The sequence below is a fragment of the Schistocerca serialis genome, chromosome 7 (assembly GCF_023864345.2).
Source record: "Schistocerca serialis cubense isolate TAMUIC-IGC-003099 chromosome 7, iqSchSeri2.2, whole genome shotgun sequence".
Lineage (NCBI taxonomy): Eukaryota > Metazoa > Arthropoda > Insecta > Orthoptera > Acrididae > Schistocerca > Schistocerca serialis.
This window is the reverse complement of record NC_064644.1, coordinates 354,863,617-354,877,822: the sequence shown is the minus strand read 5'-3', so window position 1 is coordinate 354,877,822 and position 14,206 is coordinate 354,863,617. Positions and strand designations below refer to the sequence as shown.

At 45.7% G+C, this 14,206-nt stretch overlaps 1 pseudogene; it reads right to left on the bottom strand.

The window, feature by feature from the left end:
- Positions 1–212: 212 nt before the first annotated feature.
- Positions 213–330, bottom strand: LOC126413489 (5S ribosomal RNA; annotated as a pseudogene).
- Positions 331–14,206: the final 13,876 nt, after the last annotated feature.

Sequence of the window (14,206 nt, the reverse complement as noted above, 5' to 3'; positions counted from 1 at the left end):
TTAACTCCTACCGAACAGGCCATGAAGGCCCAACGGAACCGACCGGCCGCTGTGTCATCCTCAGCCCACAGGCGTCACTGGATACGGTTATGGAGGGGCATGTGGTCAGCACACCGCTCTCCCGGCCGTATGTCAGTTTCCGAGACCGGAGCCGCTACTTCTCAATCAAGTAGCTCCTCAGTTTGCCTCACAAGGCCTGAGTGAACCCCGCATGCCAACGGCGCTCAGCAGACCGGATGGTCACCCATCCAAGTGCTATCCCAGCCCGGCAGCGCTTAACTTCGGTGATCTGACGGGAACCGGTGTTACCACCGCGGCAAGGCAGTTGGCCTAAGTTGATTCGTTAGCTTAGACCAAATTACAACATGCAGTGCTGAAATATAAACACCTGAGCTAATGTTAAGACGGAATGGAAGAACCTTGAAAGCTTAGCTTCGTCCTACACAGATTGATGCTGTGTATTTCCTGGAATATTCCTTTATCTTGACCCGCCAGTACAAAGCTCGCATATCAATGCTCATAAAATACCTGAATACCAGGAATCTGGATGATTTCGTCTATATTCTCAGGGTGTGTACTGGCTAGTGGATCTAAGAAAGCCGGCCGCAGTGGCCGAGCGGTTCTAGGCGCATCAGTCTGGAACCGCGCGACTGCTACGGTCGCAGGTTCGAATGCTGCCTCGGGCATGGATGTTTGTGATGTCCTTAGGTTAGTTAGGTTTACGTAGTTCTAAGTTCTAGGGGACTCATGGCCTCAGATGTTAAGGCCCATAGTGCTCAGAGCCATTTGATCTAAGAAGAATCGGACCTTTCATTCATGTTTAGCAACTTTACGGAGCAGATTACAGTATGGGTTTCTTGATGGTTCTATTTGGTCCCATTTAATCATTTGTTTTATCTCCTCCTCCAATGCCTGCTTCAGTATCCAGGGGGTTTAAAATTAAAACTATGGCAATATTGACAGTGGTTGATAATCGCTTCTTTCTGCTCCTTCTTTTCCTCTGTAAGATGCACTGATTCTTGCAACTTTAGCTGTGTTAGTGTAGTAACCCTAAGGCATCTTTCCCCTCTGCGTGATACGTCTGAGATGAGTGGCCTCCTTTCATAATCATGTGAATATTCGATCCATGGCAGTTTTATCCATGTCCTGCATCCTTCCGACTTAAATCAAATATTGCTATTGCTCCATCAGTCTTGAAATTCAGCTTTCCTTTTGAAAAGTCGATATTTTTGTCCTTCCTTAGGATACTATCTAGGCACAGACTTACCAATAAGAGTGTGCGTTTCAGAGCCCCATTTCCTAATTTCCTTTCTAATTGAGTCTATGTGAGTACAAAACGAGATCGAGTACAAATGCTCCTAGTATTTTACAATTCTGTGCCAGGAGAGTCGTCAAGTCACTTCTTTGCAATACCAGCTGGAAGAAATTATTTGAGATGGTGTTTACAGATGCTCCTGAGTCCAAATTCATTATGAGAAGGATATCTTCAACCATAATTCTGATTGTTGATGTAGGCACTGAAGCATTATCCGGTCAGTAAGGACTGACAACTGCGTAAGGTTCCACTTTAATATCCATACCATCGTTGCATCTGAAAACAGTTTCCTCCTGGCAATAACCCTTATTAATTTTCTCGGCTATCTCTGCGAGGTATGATATAGTCAATTCAAGCTTCTGCGAGGTGTGATACAGTCAATCTAAATTTCCCAAATGTGGTTCACAATGGCGAACTACATCATCTGACACATCTCTAATAATCGGTGGCCAGTTACTACAAGATGGTTACGGTTCTCAACAAACTGTGGTTTTGATTCCCATATTGCCATAGCTGGGTATGGTGATTAGGATTTTGCACTGGTTTACATCTTCTGTCTGATACTTTTCCCTTATTATGATTTGGGTGGAAACCATTTCCATCACCATTTTGTCGATAATTGTTATTAGATCCTAGATTATATTCTTGCTGCATTGAATAATTAGTACTTACTTCGCGTGTATAATTTTTGTGTGCACCACCATTGTACGAGTCAGACCCATGCACATTAAAGTGGTATTCTCCCACTTGCGATTTGACATTCACTTGTGCCGAGCCTGTTGAGTCTAACACGGACATAAAGACTTTCCTCACATGCATGAATCAGTTTATCTCTGGTCTCAATGTGCTACTTTGCTTTCAAACATGTCCAGGTGAGTTATGGGCTGATCCAAATATTTCGCTTTATTAATATACTATTAAGAATAACTTCTTAGGTTACCACTCTTGAATGAAAAGGGCTCTGGGTTACAAACTTCTTTCCCGAACCCCTGTAGACCAATATTTAGTCAGGAACGCTCTTTCAAATTCATCTTACTGCGAACAGGAATCCATAATATCGGTAGCGCAAACTACTCCAGTTCGTCGAATTTATCCTGAGACATAACTTACCTTTCGTGAGTATGTACAGACCCTCAGAAAACCTCTTATAAGCACTGTATTAACTGAATTTTTATGAGGAGAAAACGGTTATAATTGCATGTGTTTAAGAAAGTTTTTCCTCCATTAACGTTGTGGTATGTAAGTTGTTGTGTTACAAGACATCATGGGTCGACTCTGGATTGGTTTCGCAAAACGCATTGGATGCTTGTGTATTGCCATAGGCTGGTCCGGTGGTCGAGGTCTGTGGTATATCCGTCCCACGCGCTGCAGCCGGACCGTTCTTTATGGCTCCCCATACTTCCTCTACGTCAAGCGAAAATTTCTCAACTGACTTGAACCATCTTCGTAATCCACTGAGATAAATCAGCACCTAAATGATCGTTTATGTCAGTAACTTCTAGATGGACTTGTTCGGTGGAGGGTAATTTATCTGATGCTAAACTGGTTGTAGCTCCCTTTATTCCTTCCTCTACACGTAAATGACACGTTGTTCCTTCTTTATGAAGCAGCCTTCTGTCTTCCTAGAAGACTGTGCTTCATGTTCATCGAACTTCTTACTATTAAGTCTTTTCAACCTGATGACAGGTTAGAAACTACTTCGCTAAGCTCGTTCACAGTAATCTCTGTACTTTCCTGTCCGTTGCTAATGTCTTTAATATCTTGGTCTATCTGCTGTAATTGAGAGGAAAACAATTACTATGTTTTCCGGAATTGTGTAGGCTTATCAGAGACATCTAAGTGTTTTGTAGCTGTTGTGGAGACTTAATTAGATACTCAGACTGAGGGAGACCAAGAGATGAATACAATAAGCAGATTCAGAAGGATGTAGGGTGCAGTAAGTACTGGGAGATGAAGAAGCTTGCACAGGATAGAGTAGCATGGAGACCTGCATCAAACCAGTCTCAGGACTGAAGACCACAACAACAACAACACTGAGGTTTCGACATTTCAGTTTCTCCGATGCAATATTCTCTACCTTAGTCGATATTTCCTCTAGTTTAGTAAATATTTTAGACTGCTGAGATGTTAAAAACCCTACTGACTTCAAATTTCCCAACAAGAGACCAACTATCCGCTGGGTAGAAACCGTTGCCTCTTACATTTCAGCCGATTCACTAATGCGTTGAACGTTTGACTGTTGTTCTTTTAACATTCTGTACTGTGTTGTAGTCTTGACAATAACATAGAAATATCCCAACAATAATTAACAACGTCCTGAACTGTGACAAAATTCTTAATATGTACATGATTAATATAATCTCTTCATTTTCTGCAAGTGTAATTCCTGAAAAAAATGCTAAATGACAGGAGTGTTTGTAATCTACAACGGAATATAGTACTAAAAATGGAAAAAAATTAAATATTACAACTACTACATATATTTCAGAAAGAAACTATCAACTGGCACAGGTGCGTAAAGACTGTAGCTGTGAGATGCGCTTGCCTGTGCGAAGCTCTGGACAGTTAGAATCACGTACGACGTACTGGTACTTCAATGCTGCGGATGCCCAGACTCCATCAAGTGACGGAATAAATTTTTAAACATTGGTTAGTACACTATATTAAATGGTTCTCTCAGATAGGTCATTTAATTTCATACTATCATGAAGAGAATCTGTTTACTATTTTGAATTAAGTTTAAATCTCTTGACATTTTACTCCTTCGATTTAGCTGCAGATTAACTATTCTGTAATTGATCAATTAAATCTTAATAAATTCTTTGCACATATTTAAGGAAACTGATAACTGGAAACAATTATTTCGCAGAATTAAGAGTATCTTGTCAAGGTTTACTTGAATGGAAGTGATAGTACGAATAATGGCTTGACTGTAGTTCCAGTCGATGTTCTACGTGCTGGAGAATCTGGTGGAGGGCTTTGTGTCGAAGCGGCAAATGATTGGTAGTCTTATAAATTTCTATAATTCAAGACAAGAGGTTAATTGGACTCTTGTGATAGTTGTGCTCGCGAGCAGGCTCGTTCACCAAATCATTTCACATTAACTCCGAAAGACCTAAGCGACGCCGTAATGCTGCTTATGTGAAATCAAGGAACCAATGAAAATCGATAAATAAGCGTACCTTATGTATCAGAATGTTCAGCTACATTTTCTAAAAACCACTTTCTTACTGCAGATGTCTACAAGTAATTAATTCTCTAGTCGATATTATGATTTGAACTTTCGCAAGCTAGTTACATAATGGCAGCTTTTAACAATGTAGCGCGATACAAAGACTCAATCAGAAAACTCGACTATCTCGTACAATGGTTCAATTGCAAGTGAATGCTGATTACCAGCTTAAGACTAACACAGGTAAAAAAAAGAATAATTACAAATGTCTTAGAGCGCTGAAGGCTCTCGTAGGCGAATATCTTTGCTTGTTGGTTATAAGACATTAACGGTTTGAAACTGGTATAAATGAAGTATGATATCACATGTATTTGTACGAAGTTATATACAACAATTAGTGCAAAGTCTGTGGCTGTGGTACAGCTAATTTTGTGATTTGTGCAGCATGCAGTTCGTTCAGAAGTATTTGGGTTGCTACACGGTCTTCTTTGAAATGTTTCATTTAAATGTTTGGTAAATTCCTCGTAGAACCTTCGTCCTCTGCCATTGCCGCTAATACCATGAAAGTTATTCCGTGGTGTCCTAACACACTTTCTGTCAACCTGTACCCTCTTCTGGACGGTATTTGACAGGTATTCCTATCCTTGTCGTTTCTATGCACAGCTTCCTAATTTCTGATATCACATGTATTTGTACGAAATTATATACAACAATTATGCAAAGTCTGTGGCTGTGGTGCAGCTAATTTTGTGATTTGTGTAGCATGCAGTTCGTTCAGAAGTATTTGGGTCGCTACATGGTCTTCTTTGAAATATTTCATTTAATTGTTTGGTAAATTCCTCGTAGAACCCTTGTCCTCTGCCATTGCCGCTAATACCATGAAAGTTATTCCGTGGTGTCCTAACACACTTTCTATCAACCTGTACCCTCTTCTGGATGGTATTTTACAGGTATTCCTATCCTTGTCGATTCTGTGCACAACTTCCTAATTTATTATGTTCATTGTTGTGGCGTTGCTCATATTGGAAAGTGAGCGTAGAAAGGGAGCTTCCAGGCAAATAACAACCTCGTGCCGGTCCGACACTCGAACCCAGGGCCTCTGCCTGTCTTCAAGGAGTAATAGCACTTCATGGCATGCAGGTAAAAGATGAGGCACTGGTGGGAGTAAAGCTGTGAGGAATCGCAGTAACTCGTCCTCGGGTAGCTCAGCTTTGCTGAAAAGAAGTCATAGTAATTATGCAGAAATCTCCGACTTGTTGGTTCCAGATCAGGTAGCTTATCCCTACATGAAAAACAACGCCAGAATGTGGATTTTCGGCAATTATGTCAGTTATATTATTAACAAGAAAAGACTTGACTATTTACTCGAATTCCAAACGTATATCGAAAAACACTATTTTCGCACACTCTTACACTCGTATTAAAAGATCACAAAGTACAACTTGGACTTATGCTAAACATCCATTTTCAAAAGTCGGGTGTAGAATAAGAAACGAGTAGCTGCTCAGGTTATTGTTGTGGAACGTGTAGGGGTGATCGTAACAAGTAGGGGACAGCTGCTGAGGGAGAAGTACGGTGGGGACTTCGTGGGCGCCGAAGCTGCTACAGTAGCCGTGAAGCCGGCCTGTGTGACCGAGCGGTTCTAGGCGCTTCAGTATGGAACCGCGCTATCGCTACGGTCGCAGGTTCGAATCCTGCCTCGGGCATGGATGTGTGTGTTGTCCTTAGGTTAGTTAGGTTTAAGTAATTCTAAGTTCTAGGGGACTGATGACCTCAGCTGTTAAGCCGCATAGGGCTCAGAGCCATTTGAACCATTTTGTAGCCTTGAAGGCCTCAGAAGAACCCTGAAACTTCATCCCTCTCACGCTGGTCATGTGACACTGAAAGCAATTACGAACGAAAGTGACAAAGTAGAAAGGAATTAAAACTCGAACTATAACACTCGAAGAATTTAGGTGAACTGTAGAGGTTCTGTAAGCAGAAATCCAAAGATCGGCGATTCGAATCCGGCCCGGAGGAAACATTTTTATATTTGTAGCGCAGAAGGACAACTGGCAAAGAAGCTGGCGGTTGTTCTTCGCGCGGAACGGGAATTCTCCTTCACCGCATTGAATCTTCACCTGGGCGACGGTCATTATCGCAAGGAGGAGCCCGAAGCCTCGACGGGCCATGAGACGATTGTGATTATTCACAGAGACAAAACGCGTACTGTATGAATGACTGAATACTAATACTGTAATCAGTTATTTTCTGCCCACGACACAGTTTGTATGTATGTTTTGCACTATTGAAAGTTTTGAAGTAAATGGCATTATTTTGTACTCTGTGGTGACAAATAAATCAGCCTGACATGTTAAAAAATAATGTTAGTAGAGCACTTGTACGCGAAAGCCGAATATCATTGATGTGGTACCGATAGCTACGATGGCACAACGTAGGTGCGCTCTCGTGGGTGGCACTACGAGAGGGGACGAACAACGCCAACCACAGCGCCCTCTAGCCGATGCTGTGGAGCCGCTTCACATTCAGCCCATTTGATCAAGAGCAGACGACCTAGCAACTTAGCTTCTACTTGTAGGGACGGCTAGCCATTATAAGCTCAAATGGCTCTAAGCACTATGGGACGTAACTGCTGTGGTCGTCAGTCACTTAGAACTACTTAAACCTAACTAACCTAAGGACATCACACACATCCATGCCCGAGGCAGGATTCGAACCTGCGACCGTAGCGGTTGGGCGGTTGCAGACTGTAGCGCCTAGAACCGCTCGGCCACTCTGGCCGACAGCCATTATAGGTTTGCCTCTGTAACTTCTAATAACTGTTGGCTTCGGTACATGAACGGCTTCGCACTTACGTGCTCATATGTACCAAAAGTTAACGTAATGTGTTTGTACGAGGGCAGTTCAATAAGTAATGCCAAACATTTTTTTCTCGGCCAATTTTGGTTGAAAAAACCGGAAATTTCTTGTGGAATATTTTCAAACATTCCCGCTTCGTCTCGTATAGTTTCATTGACTTCCGACAGGTGGCAGCGCTGTACGGAGCTGTTAAAATGGCGTCTGTAACGGATGTGCGTTGCAAACAACGGGCAGTGATCGAGTTTCTTTTGGCGGAAAACCAGGGCATCTCAGATATTCATAGGCGCTTGCAGAATGTCTACGGTGATCTGGCAGTGGACAAAAGCACGGTGAGTCGTTGGGCAAAGCGTGTGTCATCATCGCCGCAAGGTCAAGCAAGACTGTCTGATCTCCCGCGTGCGGGCCGGCCGTGCACAGCTGTGACTCCTGCAATGGCGGAGCGTGCGAGCACACTCGTTCGAGACGATCGACGGATCACCATCAAACAACTCAGTGCTCAACTTGACATCTCTGTTGGTAGTGCTGTCACAATTGTTCACCAGTTGGGATATTCAAAGGTTTGTTCCCGCTGGGTCCCTCGTTGTCTAACCGAACACCATAAAGAGCAAAGGAGAACCATCTGTGCGGAATTGCTTGCTCGTCATGTGGCTGAGGGTGACAATTTCTTGTCAAAGATTGTTACAGGCGATGAAACATGGGTTCATCACTTCGAACCTGAAACAAACCGGCAATCAATGGAGTGGCGCCACACCCACTCCCCCACCAAGAAAAAGTTTGAAGCCATACCCTCAGCCGGTAAAGTCATGGTTAAAGTCTTCTGGGACGCTGAAGGGGTTATTCTGTTCGATGTCCTTCCCCATGGTCAAACGATCAACTCTGAAGTGTATTGTGCTACTCTTCAGAAATTTAAGAAACGACTTCAGCGTGTTCGTAGGCACAAAAATCTGAACGAACTTCGCCTTCTTCATGACAACGCAAGACCTCACACAAGTCTTCGCACCCGAGAGGAGCTCACAAAACTTCAGTGGACTGTTCTTCCTCATGCACCCTACAGCCCATATGTTTGGCCCAATGAAGGACGCAATCCGTGGGAGGCACTACGCGGATGATGAAGAAGTTATTGATGCAGTACGACGTTGGCTCCGACATCGACCAGTGGAATGGTACGGTGCAGGCATACAGGCCCTCATTTCAAGGTGGCGTAAGGCCGTAGCATTGAATGGAGATTACGTTGAAAAATAGTGTTGTGTAGCTAAAAAATTGGGGAATAACCTGGTGTATTTCAATGCTGAATAAAACAACCCCTGTTTCAGAAAAAAAATGTGTTGCATTACTTATTGAACTGCCCTCGTATCTGTTTAAACACCAGTAAAGGTGCTTTAACTTTACTTGCAGTACCGAAGTACTTCACCTGTCCCTGCTCCTACTCGCGTTCTTCACTCTCGGCCTGTTTTGCAGAAACAGTTCACAAGAGCAGATCCACGCGCCGCCCATCCAGGCGGGATAGAAAAAAGTGGCGACGAGGATCGTTCTTTTTCTCCTTTTAAGTTTTTTTTGCTCGGTACTGCTTCATTTTTGTGTGATAGCTCCGTGTCACTGTGTGTATGAGTGCTTCCACCCTTCGCTATGACATTTTGTGTAAACCATGGCTTCGCCAGAGACACAGGCTTCACTGTCCGATCTTGTACGGTTTCAGGCTCAGCAAATGATGCAGCTGCTTGCTGCTGTAAATCGACTGGTCACTCTACAAACCGCAGCTACTACGGCGCCTCCGATGCCGCCGCCTGTACCACTGCCAACGCCCACGGCACCGCCATTTCGTGCCTTCAATCTGGATGTTGAACACTGACCAGAATACATCAACCAGCTCGAGGCTTACTTCGCAGTATACAACTTACCAGGTGCAGAACGGCTTGCCTGTTTCATTGCCAACGCTGGTGTTGTGTTACCCCTTTGCTCGTGAAATTGTTTCCCACCACCCGCCCAGAAACTAATACTTGCGACGAAGTGATTGACGCTTTGAATTCCCTCTTGTGTGACAGTGTAAATGTGGTAGATGCACTCTACAAATTCTTTCGTCTCCGGCGTGGCCCTACTCAGTCCAATAAATCTTGGTTAGCGGACCTTCAAGGACTAACATCTGATTGTGACTTTAATTGATCATGTGGACGCTCATATGCGGAAATAATGATGAGAGACGCTATTGCGCAGAATGTGGCGGATCACCGCATCCGCGAGCAAATCCTCAGGCTTAAAAACCCGTCTTTGCAGGAGGTAGTGGACTTGCTGGACAGACAAAATACGTTAGATATGGCTACTTCCGCGTTCGACGTGGCCTCGGATGTGTGTATTGTTAGCGAGGCATGACACGTGCCCTCCCGCTCTGTGCCGGCACAGCGAGCCGCACCGCGCCACTCGCGCTCAAGTAAACAAGTTTCCCACCAGGCACCTACTCAGAAACTGAAATCATGTCCGAACTGCTGTCGTGGCCACCCATGGGACAGTTGCACGTCCCGTCAAGCAAAGTGTTATTTTTGTAATAAGAAAGGACATGTGCAAGTTGTGTGCAGTAAGAGAAGCTCTAATCTGCAGCCTGTTTCCCGTTCGCGTGACTGGCGTGGTTGTCACTGCAACGGAAACCGCCGTGATCATGATTCACATCAGCCTATGGACGTTAATGCCAGTTATTCACAGCCTTCTGCTTCACGTACTTCTACAGCTCATCATGTGAATCAAGTTTTGCCCGACACTTCCTCTCGCATTCAGCGTAATGCGAGGAAACTTTTTGTGACTTTGAACATTTGTTGACGTTCTGTTCGCATGCAGCTGGATACTGTTACGTCTGTTTCTTTACTGAACAGATCGACGTATGACTTGCTTGGTTCGCTCCCGCTCCGTCGTTCGCATTTCACGCTGACTGCATCTACTGGACAGTAGATAGCAGTGCTCGGCGTGTGTAGTTTGCAAGCCACGTACAGTGCAACGACGAAAACTGTGTCTTTTCATGTGCTCCACTTTAGTAATGCTCTGAACATTTTTGGCATGAACGCATTTGAACATTTTGGCCTCGCAATTCAGGACAATGTACTTTGCATCAACGCTAGTGACCATGCAGACAGTGTTGCCGCACTATGCGATGATTTTGCTGAACTCTTTTCTGATGGCCTTGGTTGTGCCACAGACTTTGCAGCGCATGTTGTAGTTAAAGACAATGCCATGCCTATCATCTGGCGCGCACGCCCGGTACCGCACGCACTGTTAGACACCGTAGCTGCTGATCTTCAGCATTTGCGAGACAGTGGTGTCATTGAACCTGTTTCTGCTTCGCCTTGGCTTCGCCTATAGTGTGTGTGAAAAAAAACAAACGGTCGTCTCCGTATTTGTGTTGACTTTAAGTTTACAGTAAATCCCCAGATAGTGATCGCTACGTTTCCCTTATAGCGTCCTGAAGACATTTTTGGTAAGTTTGGTGAGGCAAAATTCTTTTCCACGATTGACATGCGCGACGCATTCTTTCAAATTCCGCTTGACGGACAGTCGCAGCGCTATTTTGTGATCAAAACCCACCTTGGCTTGTTCAAGTTTCACCGCCTTCTATTCGGTTGTGCTTCGGCTCCTGCTATTTTTCATTCTTACTTGGAGCAGTTGTGTCACTGTCCTTGGTTACTCAAGTTATCTGGACGAAATAGTTGTGTGGGGTTGAACCCCTGACAAACATTTGCAGAATTTGCGTTCCTTATTTACCGTACTTTTGCGGGCAGATCTGAAGTGTAACAGAGACAACTGCAAATATCTTCAAACTGAGATTCATTATTTAGGACATATGATCAACGGAAAGGTTGTCCACCCCTCAGCGTCACATCTCCGTGCGATTAGAGACTTGCCAGCACCCAGGAACTTGAAAGAACTTCAGCATGTGATGGGAAAAATTACATATTATGTTCGGTTTGTACCAAATGCTGCACAGATTGCAGCGCCTTTTCATCACCTTTGGCGTAAGAACGTTCCTTTTGATTGGTCTTCGGAATGTGACGCTGCTTTCCACCATCTCAAATCTGCTTCATTGAATGATAAGCTGTTTGATTCCCTTCGATCCCACCAAACCAGTTGTTTTGGCTGTCGATGCATCTTGCCACGGCATTGGAGCGGTTCTCTCGCACCGCATTAATTCTGTCGATCGCCTGATCGCTTTTGCGTCTAAGTTGCTCAGTTCTGCCCACCAAAACTATTCTCAAATCGAGAAAGAAGCTTTAGGTATTGTATATGGAGTGACAAAGTTTCATGGTTTTTGTTTGGTCGCAAGTTCTATTTGGCCACCGACCATAAGCTTGTGACGTCATTGTTTCAGCCGCCAAAGCCAGTTCCAGCCCGTACTGCACAAAAGTTGCAGTGTTGGTCTTTGTTTCTGTCTAACTACAGTTACGAAATTTTGTTTCGGCCTACGGGCCATCATGGCAATGCCGATGCTTTGTCTTGTCGACCTATCGGACGTGACGACGAGTTTGATTCTTCCGAAATGTCATGCATGTTTATTGATTCGCAGGATAAGGAATTAGCTGACGGTTTTCCGGTGGATTTTCGTCGCATTGCTTCCGCGACAGCCACCGATGCTTCTTTGCAGATTGTTTTGCGTTATATTCGTAATAAATGGCCGCCATCTGCTACCCAGATTAGTGATCCCCTTGTTTGGCGTTGCTTTGCGCAAAATCACAACTTGTCTGTACACCACGGTGTTATATTGTTACGAACTGATAATCATTAGTCGTGTGTGGTTGTACCTCATTCGTTTTTATCGAAAATCCTCCGATTAGTGCACGCTGGTCATTGGGGTATTGTGCGGATGAAGCAATTAGCGCATCGTCACTGCACTTGGGTCGGCATTGATGAACAAACTGAGAATTAGCTTGCTAATTGTCGCTCTTGCGCGGAGCATCAAGTGTTCCCAGCCAGCGCTTCTTTTCGTGGCCTACTCCTACTGTGCCTTGGCAGTGCACTCATATTGATTTTCTGGGTTCTTTCTGGGACACCCGCTGGTTGATAGTTATTGAAGCATACAGAAAGTTCCCTTTTGTTGTGCCTATGTCTCCTACTACATCTGCCAGTACTATTCGGGCTTTGAAGTCTATTTTTTGCATTGAGGGCCTTCCTGAAGTTATTGTCTCCGACACTGGCACCAATTTGTGTCCTCTGAGTTTGAAGCGTCTGTGCTGCTAATGGCATTCACCATCTGAACTCTGCCAGGTTCTATCCCCAGTCGAACGGCGACGCTGAACGCTTTGTGCGTACATTTAAGTCGCAGATGAGCAAGTTGCACGCCACGCACTCTCGAAAGCGCGCGTTACGGACTTTCCTTGCTTCCTATCGCTCCCAGCCGCGCGGCACCTGTTCCCCAGCAGAATTGCTACATGGCCGAGCCCATCGGTCGCTCCTGCAGTTATTGCACCCGCTGCTGCGCGCTCCCGCTGCTTCGCCTCGTTCTGGCTCGGCGCCGCATGATTTGGTGTTCTATCGCGTTTTTTTTCTTACAGGCAGCGCTAGGAGCAGGTGCGCATTCTTCGCCAGCTTGGCCGTGCCTTATTTTTAATTTCTGGTCCCTCCGGCACTTTCAAGCGATACCGGAACCAGATCCATTTGTGAATCCCTCGGACTTCTGCCGCTAGCTTTTTTCCGGCAGAACTGGATGCATCGCAGCTTCCACCGCCTCAGCCCACGACTCCACCGATAGAGCCTGGGGCTCTCGCGCCTCGTCCGCGGGTGCTTCTGCCGCCGCCGCCGCTGCCGATCCTGTCCCCTGCAGGCCCGCATCTCGTGGTCGTGCGGTAGCGTTCTCGCTTCCCACACCCGGGTTCCCGGGTTCGATTCCCGGCGGGGTCAGGGATTTTCTCTGCCTCGTGATGGCTGGGTGTTGTGTGCTGTCCTTAGGTTAGTTAGGTTTAAGTAGTTCTAAGGTCTAGGGGACTGATGATCATAGATGTTAAGTCCCATAGTGCTCAGAGCCATTTGAACCATTTTTTGTCCCCTGCACAGGGCTGGCGCCTCTCGCCGCCGCCACGGCCCCACCTCCGGCCGCCACCGCCGCCGTCGTCGTCGCCGCCGCCGTGTTCCTCCACGATGCCGGAACCGATGGACGCTGAGGCTGCCGTCACGCCGCCGCCGTCGTCGCCCATGGAGGTCGTTGCTCCGAGAGCATACCCAGTAGCGGCGCCCCAGTGGGATGGTTTTCAACGGTGCTTTTTCCTCACCCCCTCGCGAGAAATTCGGGGACACAGGTGGGCAGCGCGCCCCAGCAGTTGCGCTGTCCGCCCTCTCAGTTGCGCCGCCCCTGGGTTCCTTCACCCGCCGTCGGAAGCCCTACTCAAGGACGGTGCACCGTTTCAGAGGGGAGGGATGTGGCATCAATAGCTAAGATGCCACAATGTAGGTGCGCTCTCGTGGGTTGGCACTACGAGAGTGGATGAACAAAGCCGACCCCAGATCCCTCTAGCAGATGCTGTGGAGCACCACTACACATTCAGCCCATTTGATCATGAGCAGACGACCCAGCAACTTAGCTTCTACTTGTAGGGACGGCTAGGCATTATAGATTTGCCTTTGTAACTTCTAGCAACTCTTAGCTTCGATACATGAACGGTTTCACACCTACGTGCTCGTCTGTACCAAAAGTTAAGTGATGTGTTTGTATTTGTTTGTACACCAGTAAAGGTGCTATAACTTTATTTGCAGTACTGAAGTAGTTCACCTTGTCCTGCTTCTACGCTCGTCATTCACTCTCGGCCTATTTTGCAGAAGCAGTTCACAGGAGCAGGTCCACGCACTGCCTATCGAGGTGGGATACAAAAATAGGTTCGAGGTCCGACCTG